The sequence below is a fragment of the Garra rufa genome, chromosome 23 (assembly GCF_049309525.1).
Source record: "Garra rufa chromosome 23, GarRuf1.0, whole genome shotgun sequence".
NCBI lineage: Eukaryota > Metazoa > Chordata > Actinopteri > Cypriniformes > Cyprinidae > Garra > Garra rufa.
The window spans coordinates 2,549,025-2,562,442 of NC_133383.1; the positions used below are offsets into that span (position 1 = coordinate 2,549,025).

At 35.0% G+C, this 13,418-nt stretch overlaps 1 protein-coding gene across 1 annotated transcript in view; it reads left to right on the plus strand.

Moving 5' to 3' along the window:
• Positions 1-13,418, plus strand: part of LOC141299823 (adenomatous polyposis coli protein-like) — a gene marked incomplete at its 3' end in the record, with an annotated part of 204,026 nt that overhangs the window by 8,647 nt on the left and 181,961 nt on the right. The gene's annotated exons all lie outside the window — the stretch shown is intronic.

A 13,418-nucleotide genomic window follows, 5' to 3' on the forward strand; every position in this document is an offset into this window, starting at 1 on the left:
ACAAACATATTTCTATATAATCACAAAGGTTTGGGCCAGTTTATCCTTACATCCCAGCACAACAATTGTGGAAAAATTGTGCTACTGGTTTGCTGCTTTTAATACTATTATTTTATTTGCTAAAGTATTTTATTTTATTTTATTTTTTTTAAATCACCATATCACACATCGCTTTTTCTCTTGCATGTATTTGTGAATGGACCCTGGACCACAAAACCAGTCATAAGGGTCCATTTTTTGAAAACGAGATTTGTACATCATCTGACAGCTAAAGAATATGCTTTCCATTGATGTATGGTTTGTTAGGATAAGACAATATTTGGTCAAGATACAACTATTTTTAAAAAAAGGGAATCTGAGGGTGCAAAAAAATTTAAATATTGAGAAAATTGCCTTTTAAATTGTCCAAATGAAGTTCTTAGCAATGCATATTACTAATCAAAAATTAAGTTTTGATATATTTATGGTAGGAAACTTACAAAATATTTTCATGAAACATGATCTTTACTTAATATCCTAATGATTTTTTGCATAAAAGAAAAATCTATAATTTTGAACCATACAAAGTATTGCTGGCTATTGCTACAAATATACCCGTGCGACTTATGACTGGTTTTGTGGTCCAGGGTCATAAATATATCCCAATTTAATCATTGTAGCATCTTTTGATTTATGCTTAATTCAGCTTCTGCATTCAAAACCAGCTCCGATATCATCGTCAGCATCACATGAACACATTTAAATAATTTTGCCTCAATTTACCCCCAATCTTGTCGGAAATCCAACGATTTAAAGAAAATCGGCCAATGAGACGACCCACCCCTGGTGAAAAAACCAGCTAAAACCAGCCTAGGCTGGTTGGCTGGTTTTAGCTGGTCAACCAGCCTGGTTTTAGCTGGTCAAAGCTGGGAGGCAGGCTGGTTTTAGAGGGGTTTTGGCCATTTTTCCAGCCTGGCCAGGCTGGTCAGGCTGGTCTTAGCTGGTCAGGCTGGGAAACCACCAGCTAAAACCAGCCTGACCAGCCTGGCCAGGCTGGGAGACCAGCTAAAACCAGCCATTTCCAGCTTAAACCAGCTAAGACCAGCCAACCAGCCTAGGCTGGTTTTAGCTGTTTTTTTCAGCAGGGACAGATGCTGTTTTGAACAGCACATGCTACTTATCCTTCCCTGAGGGCGGATCACAGCAAAAAACCTCACAGTCTTAACATCAGCAGCCGGAAAACACAACAGACCTTTGAGTCGTGTAAAATACAGGCCGTCAGAATGCTGTTATTTGTATTTCCACACAGAGAACCAGAGAGATGCAGCTTCCGTGAGGGGAAAGAGAGGCAAAGTAAACACAGGAGAGCGATCGATCGATGGGGTCGGTAATGAACAGCGCACGGCTTTAATTAACTTGACAAATCTGTCATTGACAGCTGCAGAAAAAGCCTTCAGGATCCTAAAAGTGCAACAGCATCGCCGGCAACACGACAAAGAGTTTAAATTAAACTGGATAAAAAAAGTTTGTCAAGACTAACTTTAAGTTGGCTTGAGAAAGTCGGACCAGAAAGTTTAAACATTTTAAAAAAAGTTTTAAGTTTGACGGTTTTCAGTCTGAAATAGTTTGAAGTTTAAAGTAGTTTTAAAAGCTTAAAGTTCGATTAGCATGTTACTAGCATGTTGCTAGCATGATTTTATTATGATTAGCATGTTACTAGCTTGCTGCTAACATGTTTCTAACATGATTAGGAAGTTGCTAGCATATTGTTTGCATGTTTCTAGCATGATTAGCAAGTTGCCAGTATGTTTCTAACATGATAAGGAAGTTGCTAGCATATTGTTTGCATGTTTCTAGCATGATTAACAAGTTGCTAGCATGTTTTAGCATTATTAGCAAGTTACTAGCATGTTTCTAACATGATTAGCAAGTTGCTAGTATGTTTCTAGCATGATTAACAAATTGCTAGCATGTTTTAACATGATTAACAAGTTACTAGCATGTTGCTATGTTTCTAACATGACTAGCAAGTTGTTATCATGTTTCTATCATGATTAGCAAGTTGCTAGCATGTTTTTGACATGATTAACAAGTTATCAGCATATTTCTAGCATGATTAGCATGCTGCTAGCATGCTGTTAGCATAATTAACAAGTTACTAGCATATTTATAACATGATTAGCAAGTTATCAGCATATTTCTAGCAGGATTAGCACGTTGCTAGGATGTTGTTAACATGATTAACAAGTTAGCAGCATGTTTCTAACAGGATTAGTATGTCACTGGCACGTTTATATCATGATTAGCCTGTTACTAGCTTGTTGCTATGTTTCTAACATGACTATCAAGTTGCTAACATGTTTTTAGCATGATTAGCATGCTGCTAGCATGCTGTTAACACAATTAACAAGTTACTAGCATGTTTATAGCATGATTAACAAGTTGATAACATGTTTATATCATGATTAGCATGTTACTAGCTTGTTGCTATGTTTTTAACATGATTAGCAAGTTATCAGCATATTTCTAGCATGATTAGCATGCTGCTAGCATGCTGTTAGCACAATTATCAAGTTACTAGCATGTTTATAGCATGGCTAAAATGTCACTAGCATAATTAACAAGTTACTAGCATACTTATAGCATGATTAGCAAGTTATCAGCATATTTCTAGCAGGATTAGCATGTTGCTAGGATGTTGTTAGCATAATTAACAAGTTACTAGCATGTTTCTAACAGGATTAGCATGTCACTAGCACATTTATACCATGATTAACATGTTACTAGCTTGTTGCTATGTTTGTAGCATGATTAGCAAGTTGTTAGCATTTTCCTAACATGATTCAAATGTTAGTAGCATGTTTCTAGCATGATTAGCAAAGTTACTAGCATGTTTATAACGTGATTAGCAAGTTATCAGCATATTTCTAGCAGGATTAGCATGCTGCTAGCATGCCGCTAGCACAATTAACAAGTTACTAGCATGTTTATTGCATGATTAGCAAGTTATCAGCATATTCCTAGCAGGATTAGCATGTTGCTGGCATGTTGTTAGCATAATTAACAAGTTACTAGCATGTTTATAGCATGATTAGCAAGTTATCAGTATATTCCTAGCAGGATTAGCATGTTGCAGGCATGTTGTTAGCATAATTAACAAGTTACTAGCATGTTTCTATCATTATTAGCAATTTAGTTTAAATGTATTATAAATGTAGTACATAAAAGGGAAGTTTGATTGAGTCTCAAGGGATTGTGGGAGTTTTGACAGTTGGAGTTTGAATAGTGTTGGCTCATTTGAACATTCCGTCAATGTAAGTCTATGGGATTTTTCCCAGTTTTAATTATCATTTTTAGGAAAACCGTAAGTCGGATCAGTTAGAAACGATACAGCAACTGGAGTCAGATCAGTCTGAATATCTGGGCTGGGTTTGGAGTTTGTAGACTTAAAGCTCTAGGAGGAGGAGCGTTTGGAAATGTTAGTTTTAGAATAAGTTGTTTAAATCGCATTGCTCAAGCCAATGTAATTATTAGCATTCAAAGTGCCATGAAATGCGAATGGGTGCCGTCAGAACAAGAGTCCAAACAGTTGATAAAAACATTACAATAATCCACACCTCTCCAGTCCATCAATTAACATCTTGAGAACTGACAAAAGATGCTAGTTTGTAAGAAACAAATCTATCATTATAACTTCAATTCTGGCTCAAATATGAGTCCTTCATCCGTGATAACGCTTCCTGCCTCTTTTAAAGCATCTGGCCAGAATGACTTGAACAGCAGTTTCACAATCACACACTTCTTAATGGCTCTTAATGAAGTCCCATGCGTTGTGGAGCACAGAAATGCCCTCGGTGTGTTTGCACAGGCCTAATTCTGGCTCTGCTGACAGACAGCTTCGGGTCGGTTCTGCTGCCGGCTGGAGACGGATCTGACATTTCTCTGTCACTTCACCCACAGACGCACATGAGCCGCTGGCACCCGACGCACTGTCAACATCGGACATCAGTCTGGCTTTAGAAACGGATGAAAACCCAATGCATGTGACAAAAATAAGATGGAAAAACTAATTATAGACATTGGATGAAACTAAAATAATACAAAAAATTAAATAATTGTAATTAAATCAATTAAAGCTGAAATAAAATATAAATATTAGATGAAAAACTTGTCACAAGTAAAACTATACAAATATTTTTGTTAATTGAAATAAAGCTGAAATAAAATATAAATATTAGAAATCTTGTCATTTTGTTACTGAAACTATTAAAAATATTTTTGTTAATTGAAATAAAGCTGAAATAAAACAAAACAAATATTAAATGGAAAAATTGTTTTTGGTAACTAAAACTATTACAAATTGAAATAAAGCTGAACTATAATATAAATATTAGATAAAAACTTGTTATTGGTAACTAAAGCCATTACAAATATTTTTGTTAATTGAAATAAAGACGAAATTTAATATAAATATTAGATAAAAACGTGTTATTGGTAACTAAAACTACATTGTGTTTTTTTTTTTTTGTAAACTGAAATAAAGCTGAAATAAAATAACACAAATATTAAATAGAAATACTGTTTTTTTAAGTAAAACTATTACAAATATTTTTGTTAATTGAAATAAAGCTGAAATAAAACAAAACAAATATTAAATGGAAAAATTGTTTTTGGTAACTAAAACTATTACAAATTGAAATAAAGCTGAACTATAATATAAATATTAGATAAAAACGTGTTATTGGTAACTAAAACTACATTGTGTTTTTTTTTTGTAAACTGAAATAAAGCTGAAATAAAATAACACAAATATTAAATAGAAATACTGTTTTTTTAAGTAAAACTATTACAAATATTTTTGTTAATTGAAATAAAAGTGAAGTAAAATAAAACAAATATTGAAATAAAGCTGAAATGAATGTTAGATGAAAACAGAAAAATTGGCATAAATACAAACTAATACAATAATGATTAATATTTTTAAGTACTAAAATTACTAACACTACACTGTAAAAAAGAAATATTTCTGTGTATGTCATTTCTGTGTAGTTATTTGTGAAATTTACTAGCTATTTTTACTACTCAATTTACTACTAAATGTACTACTATTTTTGAGTGAAAATTTTAACAATAAAATCCTACACCAAATGAATAAATAATTTAAAGCTCAAAATATAAACATACTATTACTAACATATAAACACATACTAATTAAACTATACAGCCTACTACAGAACTATATAAACAAAGTTAAAGTTTTCAAATGACTAAAACTGAAATAGAAAACCTAAACTTAAATATAAATATTACAAAACAATAATAGTGATTAAAAGAGCATATAACAAAAAGTCTTTTCAACAGTACAAATTTTAATGTTTTTTAAAGAAGCCTCTCACTAAGCCTGCACTGATATTTGATCCAAAATGCAGCAAAAGCAGTACCATTTATTATTTAAAATAACTGTTTTCTATTTGAATACATTTTAAAATGTAACTTATTCTTAAAGCTTTTCTTAAAGATTTTTTTAGCATCATTACTCCAGTCATAATAAATGTTTGTTGAGCAGCAAATCAGCATATTAGAATGATTTCTGAAAGATCATGTGACACTGTAGACTGGAGTAATGATGCTGAAAATTCAGCTTTGATCACAGAAATAAAATACATTTCAAAATATATTCAAATAGAAAACAGTTATTTTAAATAGTAAAAATTTTACTGTTTTTGCTGTACTTTGGATCAAATAAATGCAGGCTTGCAGAGCAGAAGAGACCTCTTTCATAAAACATTAAAAATCTTTTGACTGGTAATAAAGAACATTAATAAATACTATAATGGTACATACATAATACTAAATATGTACTATATTATATTTAGATTATCTTTGCCTTGTGGTAAATACACATGATCAACAATATGACAGAAAACAAGAACTTTAAACCAGGTCTACAGAAGTTCTGCTTCGAGCATGGAAAAGCCTAGCATGCTCCCAGAAAGGATTCCAATTATTAACAATATATAAAGTATATAACAATATATCAAGTGATAATATTGACCAATTGTTTGCAAAAATAAAGGACTTTGTACATAAATTGTACACATTGCACACACCAACTGTCACAGTGTCTAGTTGTTGTGCCCTAGATTGTCCACTTGATAGCACTCTCCACTTCCACTGTTACATTTCTCATAGTCCTTTGCCCAGTCTTTTCTGTACTGATTATCATCAGCCATAGGTCATTTACTCATTAGATTATCACTGTTTATACCTTGCTTACTTTGTAGTTGCTGCAAAATTGGACCTGTTACATTGTGTTTCTGTTACCCTGTCTTTATGGATTACTTTTTGCTTTACATTTGAATTTGCTTGTTGCTTTGTTTTAGGATTATTGTTTGGATCACTATTATTAAACTGGCACTTGGATCTATTTTATTATCCGGGGGTCATTCTGTGACACCAACATTCAGTACCATGGCCAACTCTGCGCACAGATGCGTTAAAACTTGCTCATGTTCCTCAAACAGCAGAGCAAAGTGATAGCAATGCCAACGGCTATGGATTTGATTGCCTGGAATAAAAGAATTGGGAACAAAAAATAAATAAATAAAAATCAATAAATGACAATGCCATCCATGCCAAATACATACATGCAAACAGATGTGAGAAATAGCAAATGCAAATGAATGCAGGTATGTAGATAAGCAGTTGATATAGTAGGAGTTTATAAAGTGCTTTTCACAAGACCTCAATTTAATGAGGTTTTACACAAATGTATTAAGTGGTAATGTTTATAAGGTCTTAATGCCTTACAGTCCAAATTTAACAGATTAGGGCAGCAATATATATTCTATAGGTATGTGCCAAAAAAATAGAATATCGAGGGAAAATTATTTCAATAATTTGTTTCAAAAAGTGAAACTTACGTTATATTAGTTCACTACACACAAAGTCAAATATTTCAAGCCTTTATTTGTTTACATTTTAATGATTATCCAGTATTTCACAAGATTAGAATATTTCATGTGAACAATAAAAAGATCTTAAACACATGTTGGCCTTCTGAAAAGTGTGGTAATGTACAGTATTATGTCCTCAGCACTTTGTTGGGCCTCCTTTTGCACTAATTCCAGCATCAAGGCGGCGATCAGCCTTTGACACAGTTGAGGTGTTATGGAGCCCAAGTTGCTTTGATATTGGCCTTCAGCTCGTCTGCATTTCGGGGTCTCTGTTACCTCATCAAAAAATGTGGCTGGAAAAGGTGCACAAGTGACAGGGATGACCATAGCTTTGAGAGGATTGTCAAGCAAGGGCGGTTCAGAAATCTAGGGGAGCTTCATAAGGAGTGGACTGAGGCTGGAGTCAGTGCATCAAGAACCACCACAGACTTCTGCATGACATGGGCTACAGCTGGAGAATTCCATGCGTCAAGCCACTCCTGAACCAAAAACAACGTCAGAAGTGTCTGTGCTGGGCTAAGGAGAAAAAGTACTGGTCTGTTGCCCAGTGGTCCAAGTCCTGTTTTCAGATGAAAGCAAATTTTGATTTCATTTGGAAATCAAGGTCCCAGAGTCTGGAGGAAGACCGGAGAGGCACAGAAGTCAAGCTGCTTAAAGTCCAATGTGAAGTTTCCACAGTCAGTGATGCTTTGGGGAGCATGTCATCTGCTGGTGTGGCTCCATTGTCTTTTATCAAGTCCACAGTCAACGCAGCTGTCTACCAGGACATTTTAGAGCTTTTTGGAGATGATGATTTTATTTTCCAGCAGGATTTGGCACCTGCCCACGCCAAAACTACCAGTATCTGGTTTAATAGCCATGGAATAACTGTACTTGATTGGCCGGGAAACTGGCCTGACTTAAACCCCATTGAAAATCCATTGGGTATTGTCAAAAGGAAGATGAGGGAACAGAGACCCCGAAATGCAGATGAGCTGAAGGCCAATATCAAAGCAACTTGGGCTCCATAACACCTCAACTGTGTCAAAGGCTGATCGCCTCCATGCCACGCCGCCTTGATGCTGGAATTAGTGCAAAAGGAGGCCCAACAAAGTACTGAGGACATAATACTGTACATTAACACACTTTTCAGAAGGCCATCATGTGTTTAAGATCCTTTTTTTTATTGGTCACATGAAATATTCTAATTTTGTGAAATACTGGATTTGTTTTTTCTATTGTCATTAATCCATAATCATCAAAATTAAAACAAATAAAGGCTTGAAATATTTCACTTTGTGTGTAGTGAACTAATATAACATACAAGTTTCACTTTTTGAAACAAATTATTGAAATAAATTGACTTTCCCTCGATATTCAAATTTTTTGGCACATGCCTGTAATTTAAGTCCCATTATTTTAGAGATGCCTTATACTGCCACATAAGCTGGACTAGGCTAGGACAACAACACACTGCTCGTCCAAACTCTCTGTGGTAAGCTTTCTAATATTTAAGATCTCCCTCTAGCGGTCACACGACGTAATGACATGATACTTACTACTTTATTACAGACATAAAGATTGCAAATATGAACATGAATATAATATACATTTGTCATGAAACGTATTGATTGGCAGACAAGTGTTTGAGGCTACAGAACTTCAAAATAACATGATTGTTTTAACCGACTTCCTGAAATTGCTGAAAGGTGCTTGAGGTTACTCTCTATCCATTAAAATGTGTTTGATTCGAATTGCAGGAGATCGACAAGACGTAATTAACATGACAGTTCTAAAATACAAAATGTATTTATTTGACACTAAACTCGTGTGATCGCAAACGGGTTATGAACCAGGGCTGGGTTCTCCGAAACCACCTTAACGCTACGTCGTTCTTAAGTTGTACCTTAAGAAGTACCTTATCGTTAATATGTGTTTTCCGAAACCTTCTTTGTTAAGTATACCTTCTGTAAGTCATACGTTCGTAAGGTTGGTCTGGAGCGCTCTTAGCTATACCTTACCGCTGCTGACGGTTCATACCGCTAGTGGGCACCACGCAAAAAGCTTTTTTACATCGCAGTTTAATTACAAATAGAAAATTTTATATGAACATTTAATATAAAATCTGATTTAGTATTAAAATTGCATTTTTTACTTTACTTTAAAATTTTACACATAAAATACTTAAGTTGTTATAGCCTACACCCAGTGTCAAGTCAAGTCACCTTTATTTATATAGCGCTTTTAACAATACAGATTGTGTCAAAGCAACTGCACAGTATTTAAACAGCACAATAGTGTGTAAGTAACGCATTATTGTAAACAATCAATTTTCAGTAAAAGGCAGTTCATCAATGAATTCAGTGATATCATCATCCAGTTCAGTTCAAATAGTATACGATATGGCTGGAAAGTGTCCCCAACTAAGCAAGCCAGAGGCGAGAGCGGCAAGGAACCAAAACTCCACATGTGACAGAAATGGAGAAAAAACCTTGGGAGAAACCAGGCTCATTCGGGGGACCAGTTCTCCTCTGGCCAGTGTATGGAAGTGTTTTCATTAATAAAGCTTCCATGGTTGTTAGCTTTTTTAATTACTATCTCGAGGCACATCAGCGGGCGAACCATTTGACAGAAAAGGCTATGAGTCTATATAAAGAAAGATGAGTTTACACAAACTTTATAGCTATGGCAGCGAGACAGAGTACTTGTTTTAAATCAAAGACGGCGCCGTGCGCGGAGAGTGTAATGCATACGCCAAAGTCCAATTTTGCGTGCATATGATAAGCCAATCCTTCCCATTAACTTTAATGGAGAGAGGATGCATACAAATACCACGCATCATCTTTTATATCATCTATATAAAAGATGATGCGTGGTATTTATACGCATCCTCTCTCCATTGAAGTTAATTGGAAGGATTGGCGTATCATATGCACGCAAAAATGGACTTTGGCTTATGCATTACACGCTATTGCAAAGTCGTTTTATTCGTCCGCAAAATGATGAGAATAAGTTGAAACACATACACATGTATTTCTGCATGTACATATTTCAATGAGCCCCGATAAATGCAGTTTATACTATTTCTAAAACGCTTCTTTATGAAAAAAAAAAACATTGTTTTCTCAATACTTTACCTATACCGCTGTGAAGGAAAGAGCGCACAATCGATCACCGAGGCATCGATATCAACCTATTCAGCACCTCCACCATGGACAGCACCTGCTAAGGTCGCACTTAAGAAGGTTTACCTTAAGCAATATCCTAAGGTATAGTTTGGAGAACACACGTAGGAAAGGTATACCTGTAGTTAAGGTGTACCTTTTGAGTCTTCGTAGCACGCTAAGAGACAACGTTATCGGAGAACGCAGCCCATGTCATTTTGAAATTCTGTAGCCTCAAATACTTGTCTGCCAATCAATAGCCTACGCTTTATGACAAATGCATGTTCATATATTCAATCTTTATGCTCCGTTCAGCAATCACAGGCAGTTTTTTCACGAATAAAAACATTTTCTATTGATATAAAGCAGGTTCATAACCCGTTTGCGATCGCAGGAGTTTAGTGTCAAAAAACTACATTTTGTATTTTTGTACTGTAACGACAATTACGTCTTCTCGATCTCCCGCATTTCTAATCAAATGCATTTTTATTGTATAGACCTTACCCTCAGATACCTGTCAACATTCGCAGGAAGTCTGCTTCAAAAAAAAAAATAATGTCATTTTGAAATTCTGTAGCCTCAAACACTTGTCTGCCAATCAATATGCTTTATGACAAATGCATGGTATGTTTATATGTGCAATCTTTATGTTCAGTTCAGCAACCGCGGCCAGTTTTTTTTCACAAATAAAAACATTTTCTATTGATATAAAGCAGGTTCATAACCCGTTTGCAAACGCAGGAGTTTAGTGTCAAAAAACTACATTTTGTATTTTTGTACTGTAACGACAATTACGTTTTGTCGATCTCCCGCATTTCTAATCAAATGCATTTTTATTGTATAGACCTTACCCTCAGATACCTGTCAACAATTGCAAGAAGTCTCCTTCAAAAAAAATCATGTCATTTTGAAATTCTGTAGCCTCAAATACTTGTCTGCCAATCAATAGCCTACGCTTTATGACAAATGCATGTTCAGCCCAGCCAGCCATATTCATATATGCAAACTTTATGTTCCGTTCAGCATCCGCGGCCAGTGTTTTTCACAAATAAAAACATTTTCTATTGATATAAAGCAGGTTCATAACCCGTTTGCGATCGCAGGAGTTTAGTGTCAAAAAACAACATTTTGTATTTTTGTACTGTAACGACAATTACGTCTTGTCGATCTCCCGCATTTCTAATCAAATGCATTTTTATTGTATAGACCTTACCCTCAGATACCTGTCAACAATTGCAAGAAGTCTCCTTCAAAAAAAATCATGTCATTTTGAAATTCTGTAGCCTCAAATACTTGTCTGCCAATCAATAGCCTACGCTTTATGACAAATGCATGTTCAGCCCAGCCAGCCATATTCATATATGCAAACTTTATGTTCCGTTCAGCATCCGCGGCCAGTGTTTTTCACAAATAAAAACATTTTCTATTGATATAAAGCAGGTTCATAACCCGTTTGCGATCGCAGGAGTTTAGTGTCAAAAAAGTACATTATGTATTTTTGTACTGTACGGACAATTACGTCTTCTCGATCTCCCGCATTTCTAATCAAATGCATTTTTATTGAATAGACCGTAACCTCAGATACCTGTCAACAATCGCACGAAGTCTGCTTCAAAAAAAATCATGTCATTTTGAAATTCTGTAGCCTCAAATACTTGTCTGCCAAAAAATACACTTTATGACAAATCCTAGTTATGTTTATATATGCAATCTATATGTTCCGTTCAGCAACCGCGGCCAGTTTTTTTCACAAATAAAAACATTTTCTATTGATATAAAGCAGGTTCATAACCCGTTTGCGATCGCAGGAGTTTAGTGTCAAAAAAGTACATTTTGTATTTTTGTACTGTAACGACAATTACGTCTTGTCGATCTCCCGCATTTCTAATCAAATGCATTTTTATTGTATAGACCTTACCCTCAGATACCTTTCAACAATCGCACGAAGTCTGCCTCAAAAAAAAATCATGTCATTTTGAAATTCTGTAGCCTCAAATTTGTCTGCCAAAAAATACACTTCATGACAAATGCATGTTATATTCATATAGAGTGTTGGGAGTAACGCATTACAAAAGTAATATATTAAAGTAGTATATCACTTTTTGCTGTAACGCGGTAATATAAGGCATTACTAATACAATTTGGGCAATAATATTACCTGTTACAATCTCAGTAAAGCACCTTACAACAACATATTTTAACTTAAAGTTAGTTTGTGAATTAAAAAAAATCCACGGGTAAAATAGTTTGTCTTCCTGTTGCTCAAATTCGATGGTTGAGATGACTGCAGAGACGGATTCATGTGTGAGATGGACACACTCCTTTTATGGAAATAAAAGTAGAGGCATTGCAGTTTTGAATGATCTGTGCCACCAAAAATGATGGAGTTGTTCCGCTGTTCGATTGCGCCGGCGCCTCACGCACACACACAGGATTGCAAACGTTGCAGTCTGTTCATTATAAGAATAAAATACAGTCAACCAAACATAGAAACACTGGTAAAATTAAATAGTGCGTACTGCGTAGTACAATCCGTGAAGTTCAGCCTGAGCTCGGGCCAAATTTGCTCATGTGTGGAGGATGTTTTTAAGCGGGTTAAGTACAAATCCTGGTTTATATAATAGTTTAGTATTCAAATACATCACCAATATGGACACTGTTAATTGGATTCATGCCGAATGAGAGAGGTAGGCTGCACCAGAAAAACGCGTTTGCTTTTAGTTTCGCTTTTACCCTAATTTGTTTTGGGTTGTTTAGCAACTTATATTCTTCATTCTTGTTTTGTTCTGACAACCGTTTAAAATAGCCTATAGGCTATTATTTTGTTTAATGGTTGCACATTATAACACTTCGCTTTATTTTACAGGTGTTATTTAATCTGTAGCCTCAAATACTTGTCTGGCAAAAAAAAAAAACGCTTTATGACAAATGCATGTTATATTCATATATGCAATCTTTATGCTCCGTTCAGCAACCACAGGCAGTTTTTTCACAAATAAAAACATTTTCTATTGATATAAAGCAGGTTCATAACCCGTTTGCGATCGCAGGAGTTTAGTGTCAAAAAAGTACATTTTGTATTTACTCACTGTAACAACAATTACGTCTTCTCGATCTCCCGCATTTCTAATCAAATGCATTTTTATTGAATAGACCGTAACCTCAGATACCTCTCAACAATCGCACGAAGTCTGCTTCAAAAAAAATCATGTCATTTTGAAATTCTGTAGCCTCAAATACTTGTCTGCCAAAAAATACACTTTATGACAAATCCTTGTTATGTTTATATATGCAATCTTTATGTTCAGTTCAGCAACCGCGGCCAGTTTTTTTTCACAAA